General features: G+C 44.6%; 1 protein-coding gene across 2 annotated transcripts in view; it reads right to left on the bottom strand.

Annotated features, from left to right (window-relative positions):
* Positions 1 to 5,400, bottom strand: part of ARFGAP1 (ADP ribosylation factor GTPase activating protein 1) — a 41,919-nt gene extending 36,519 nt beyond the window's left edge. Inside the window, exon 1 of one of the 2 annotated variants that reach the window (XM_061631012.1) lies at positions 5,125 to 5,400. The gene's annotated coding sequence lies outside the window, so the exon portion shown is untranslated. The remainder of the gene's footprint in view (positions 1 to 5,124) is intronic. The other variant, XM_061631013.1, reaches the window with a different exon arrangement.
* Between the last annotated feature and the right edge of the window lie 600 nt (positions 5,401 to 6,000).

Consider the following 6,000-nt stretch of genomic DNA (forward strand, 5'->3'; position numbering starts at 1 on the left):
CCAGAACAATGAGCAACCATCTACAGAATAGCGTAATCAACACTGCCTCCATCATTCCCTTCATCTAAGTGGTAGGACTATGCTTCTGGACAATGGTGGTCTACACTGAATGGCAGCAGCTCTCCAGGGCTTCATACAGAAGTCTTTATCAGCCTGGGACATACTTTCAAGTATATACTTCCTTCTAAGTGAGAGGATTAGGTAGAAATAAGTGACTTCATACAACTGCATCTTTAGAATGTGAAAATAGCAGAACATAAAATGTCAACAGCATAACTTGCCTGAGTGATGTTGTCTGCAACATTTGACAATGCTCACTCAAAAAGTACCATTTTATTTATTTATTTATTGACACACACACACACACACACACACACACACACACACACACACACACACACACACACACACACACTGCCCTATAGCCGAAGCTCTCTGGGCGGTTTACTTATTCGTTAAATGTAGCAAGGGCATACATCTCAACTAGATATTGGGATAAAGTTCTAATTCTTAGAGCTTAATATACAGCAGATTTTGTCTTCTTAAAGCAATTTTGTCTTAAATGCATAAGCAAGGGCATATAAGTGAGCCTTCAAGGCAACAGCAGCAAAATGTCAATAAAAGGCATATGTAAGAATATAAGAGGATCAAATTAAAAAAAAAAGATACAGGAAGACATGTTAAGATCCTGTATAGTCAATATGGTGTATAATAGTTAAGATTTCCTAGCATATCCATCTTTCAACGAGCAACTAGATTGAACGATATACCAATTTGAAGTCACATCCCTTTCTAATTATATGCCCACATCTTGTGATAACTGAAAGTCCAGATGAACATGCTGTCTATTCCGGAAAGAAAACGTCAGAAGATAAGTGTTTGGAGCAGCCCGCACGTCTCCGAACCTTTGTCTTCCCTTCTAGAGCCATTTATGACTATGTTGTTTGCAGCAGAGGCTAAACATTTCACCTCAGGGCTCAGATGAGTGGCGACTGATTGCATGCATTAACTGGCACACAGGCTGCTAGTTGCCAGTTCTTAATTTTAAGCCACCAGTGCTTCAAAACATTCATTGCTTTTTGAAACCACAAGTCAATAACTAGTCAAAGGAATGGCTTAAACAGTACTGGTGTAGATATGCTACTCAAGGATCCACTATCTAATCCACCTTCTTCAAACAGTGATGCAAAAGTAGATGAAACCGGGTAGCAAACTGACTTAGTAACACACTCCTATCAAACACGAAGCGCCAGGTTTAGGGTTCTGGCCTGCTATCTCACTTCAAATATTTCAAAGGAAGGACAAGAGGAGGTGTAGATGGCTCACACTTTCCTTTCTCAAGATTCAAGCTTTCAATCAGAACAGGGAATGTAGGCAGGTCAAGGAGTTTTATAGAGCAGTAGCAGCCACTAAGCAATGTTGCATTAAAATATTTGAGCAGTTTTCTGTGTGGGAAATGTGTCTTCTTCAGAAGATCCAGAAGCATGAGAAAACTATATGCTCCTTTCCAGCACCCCGAATGGTGCTTGGTCACATTCTAGCAGGAACATGCAGAAACTGGGGGAATGGCTTTGTTCTTAAGAGCTTTCATTGACTTTTACATAAACATTCTGTGTAAATGCCAGAGACAGTTCTGTAAATTGAAAGTATAATCACCCCACCCACCCTGGCTTTTTAAAATAATCATTATGCCACAAATGTGTGGACAGAGCGGTTTATGAAAGTTTTTGTGCACTAATATTTGCAAAGCCAACATATTGCCATTTGGAAATGCAAATTCTGTGTTTCGTGGGGTTTCCAAAAAATGAAGGCAGGGCTCAAAACAGACCCTGACAACTACAACTATAGTTCTCTGTGCGTCTACAACTTTGATGCTGGGCTTAGGTAATAATTTATATTTAGTCCTATATGTATTCCTAATAATTTGATTTTGGGAGAGTTTGGTTCTCAAACAAGATATCCAAAGCAACTCTTGAGTACATCCTTACGAGTCTAAGTAAAACAAAGGAAGACAGTACCACATTCTGATAAAAAACTGAAGTATGGTTTAATACTTGGTGAACAAACCTAGTCTCCTCCAAGGCTGGCACACTTTCCTCCTGTGCAACTGAGACAAGTTGGGAAAATTTTGCTTTCACTTAATTACAGGTTTCAATGTCATCCAAAGCAGTGATTTTGTTTACCATCACACCAACTATGGTTAGTTTCAAATTAAGCCAACTTCAAACCATAGGTTATGAAGCAATTAAGGAAAACTACAATCTTCTGAACTCGTCTTGGCTGCAAATAAGGGGGGAAATGTGCAAGCCATTCAACTATGGTTTAGCAGTATGTCGGAATGCGGACAGTGTTTCTCTACATCTCATATCATTTGCAGACTTTTTTCATTTGAAAGACCAATCAAACACACCTGTAACCCTGGACAAGGAAGAAGAATCCATTGAACAGTCTGCAAGCACCAAAGTGAAATTAAGCAAGAGTGTGGAACTGACCAAAAATGCCTGCATGGGAACCCCAACCCAACCCAGTCTGAAGAACAGGTAGGTGAAGGTATAACAGCTGCCGTTCATTATATTTACTAAGTGAGATTTAATAAATAAAAAAACTGCACATCTACCTTGCAGCCCATCTGTATGCATGTTTACTCAGAAGTCTAATCAAGCTCAATGGCACTTGCTTCAAGTACATGCATATAAGATGGTTCCCCAGTTCGGAACGGGGAGATGAAGAAGAGATAAAGTACCTCAATGTACCAATGAGACAAAGTAGTTAGAGTCACTGGGTAACTTTGAGCCAGACACCATATCTCAGTCCAACCTACCAGTTACAGGGTTGTTGTGAGCATTAAAAGGGGGGGAAGGGGGAGAGAACTATGTACACTACAGGGCCCCACTTTTCAGCGTTCTGCTAACATGGCGCCAGCAGGACGATCAGCTGGAGGGGGGGCTGGAGCTCCCCGGAGGAGGGGAAGGTCAGCTGTAGAGAGCTACAGCTGATCTCCTCCTCTTCTGGCACGATCAGGCTCCCGCGCTCAATCTGATTGCGCTGTAGGAGGGGAAGATCAGCTGTAGTGCTCTACAGCTGATCTCCTCCTCCTCCAGAGCAATCAGCGGGTTAGGTTCCAGACCCCTGCACTACAGCTGATCTGCTTATCGGAGGTTTTCGCTTTTCGGTGGGGGTCTGGAACCTAACCTGCCATATGAGTGGGGCCCTACTGTACTCTGAGCTCTTTGGCAAAAACAGAATTACTAAATAATCGTTAGTCATTATAGGCTTCTGCACAGACAGCGCTTGCAGAGAAGCAGCCAGCACAAGTGAGACAAACTCTGCAACTCTTCTCAAGTCCTCCAAACATAATATCTCTGCTGGATCAGACCAAAAAACCAATCTAGTCCAGTATCCTATTTCCCAGTGTGCCAAACCAGATATCTAACAGAAGCCCGCTGAAGGACATGAAGGCAATAGGCCCCTTCTGCTGCTGTTCCCCAACAAATGGTATTCAGGCATACTGCTTCTGATTCTGGAGATAGTATATAGCCATCATGATTAGTAGCTACTGTCAGCCTTATCATCCATGAACTTGTCTAACCCTCTTTAGTGCCCATCACTACATCTTGTGGTAGCAAATTCCATAGTTCAACTATACACTGTGTGAAGAACGACCTCTTGTTATCTGTCCTGAATCTCCCAACATTCATCTTTACAGAATGATCCCAGGTTCTAGTTTTAAGACCTTCATTTCCTCCACACCACACATAATTGTATACACTTCTACCATGTCCCTCTTACTCGCCTAAAAAATCTCTGAATGTTGCAGCTTTTCCTCAGATGGGACCTGTTCCATCCTCTTGATCATTTTGGATACTCATTTCTGTACCTTCCCCAGCACCACAATATCCTTTTTGAGGTGCTGCAAGCAGAACTGGAAACAGTATTCCATGTGTGAACACATCATAGCTTTGTATAAAGTTGATTGATATTGGTAGTTTTATTTTTGATCCTTTCTTAATTAGTCAACCCTAAATTCACTCTTTGCACAGCCTGTACACTCTGTGTCAACATTTTCATTGAGCTTTCCACCACAACCTCAAGATCCCAGTCACCAGCATCTCATACTCTGTTGGTGTATATGGCTGTGTACACATCATACTTTTAAAGCCCATCTCCCACCTCCAAGAATCCTGGGAACTGTAGCTTACCTTTCACAGAACTACAGTTCCCAGCACACTTAAACTACAGTTCCCAGGATTCTTTGAAGGGCAAAATGTGCTTTAAGTGTCCTTTAAATGTATGATATGTATGCAGCCTGGGTCACATTAGGGTTGTTGTTTTTTTCCTCCAATGTGCATCACTTTACGCTTCTGTACATTCAACCACAGTTTCCTGCCCATTTGCTCCTCACAATCCCTTTTTATTCTTACCACCCTGAACAATTTGTTGTTGCCCGCAAACTTTGCCACCTCACTGCTCACTCCTACCTCGGTGCCACTAAAGGTCCCAAAAACTGATCCGTGTGGGACCCCACATTTTACATCCCACTTAGAAAACCTGTGTTTAGGAAACCACTTAAAAGCCTATTTTGCATATAAATTAATACGTCATCCTCCTTCCATGGTGGGGACTGTCCATTTCTTCCCTCTCTCTGTTTCCTTATTTTCAACCAGTAGCCCATCCATAAGAGGACCTCTCCTCTTACCCCTCATGACTGCTAAGCTCACTCAGGAGTCTTCGGTGAGAAGATATGGGTGAAAGCTTTTTAATAGCAGCATGCCTAGTGACGACGACGGAGGTGGTTGATGTACCAGTATCTCAACGTTCAAGCATCTTCACTCACCCAGCCAGCCTCACCTGGGGAGGGGGGGGAAGGAAACGATCCTCTCTAGAATCCCACGAATTCTGAGGTAAAGCAGAATTCGAACTCGGGGCCAGCAGGAAAAGGTGTGTGTGTGTGTGTAGGGGGGGAAGCAAGGCACCTCCCCTCATCCATCCTCGAAAGGTGCAAGTGGGGGAGGGGTGATGATGTGGCCTGAGGTAGGGAGGAGGGGCTTCAGGGCTCCTGCCCCCTCCACTCTTTCCAATAATAAAAATATTAATTTCCTCAGTCAGTGCCAGCTCGGGTTGTACCTGGCGGGTTGAGTGGCGCAGCGGCTGCTCCGGAACCGGGTGCAGCACAGTCGCAGTCAGTCGCCGTCCGTCAGCCTCGCAGCCGGCTTCGGCTCCTCTCGCTCAATTCCCCCCCCCTTCCTCTTACAGCGCAGGCGTCGCTTTGGACATAGCCGGCTACGTTGCCACTTTACAAAGGATTCTGGGTAGTCCAGAGGGAGAGGAAAGGCGGAGCGCTGTTGGAGGGCCGGACTTTTTCAGGTCCTTTGCGCGTGTGCATGAGAGAAAGAGAGTGAGGGAGAGACAGACAGACAGACGATTTGCGCCTGCGCAGCTCCTCGCCCGAGGGACTTCCATCTCGATATGCTAATAACCTTCTTGATGGGCCTCTTGGATGTGCCTCCAGAGATACAGAGAGCCCTGCGCGCTGGTTGATTGTCAGACGCGCTCTGAGGACAGATAGTTATGCGGCGGGGGGGGGGGAAGGAAGAGAAGGTCAAGCTGGGCGAGAGGAGAAGTGGATGCTGCTGCTGATTGGTCGCTTCGCGCCAGCCCAAGACAAGCACGCTCATTGGCGGACACACACAACACACACATCGACACTGCAGCTGTGCACGCGCGTGTTCCTGCTTTTAAGCAGGAAGCAGGTTCACACGTGCAGTTTCAGGAACTTCGTTGAAGAGAGGCATCCGCGCGTTCTTCCCAATCCTTGCGTCTCAGACCACATTTGATAGTACCTTGGGAGCCATTTAATGATCTTTCTGGCTAGCGCTACACAAGGGACAGCTGTTCTTGTTATGAACAGTGAAATATATAAGTAAACTATTTGTTGTCCTGACACAAACAACCTTTACTGTTTATCCAGTTTCTGCTTCCATCCCCCATTCTTGGTTGTTT

This window comes from Rhineura floridana, chromosome 6 (genome assembly GCF_030035675.1).
Source record: "Rhineura floridana isolate rRhiFlo1 chromosome 6, rRhiFlo1.hap2, whole genome shotgun sequence".
Lineage (NCBI taxonomy): Eukaryota > Metazoa > Chordata > Lepidosauria > Squamata > Rhineuridae > Rhineura > Rhineura floridana.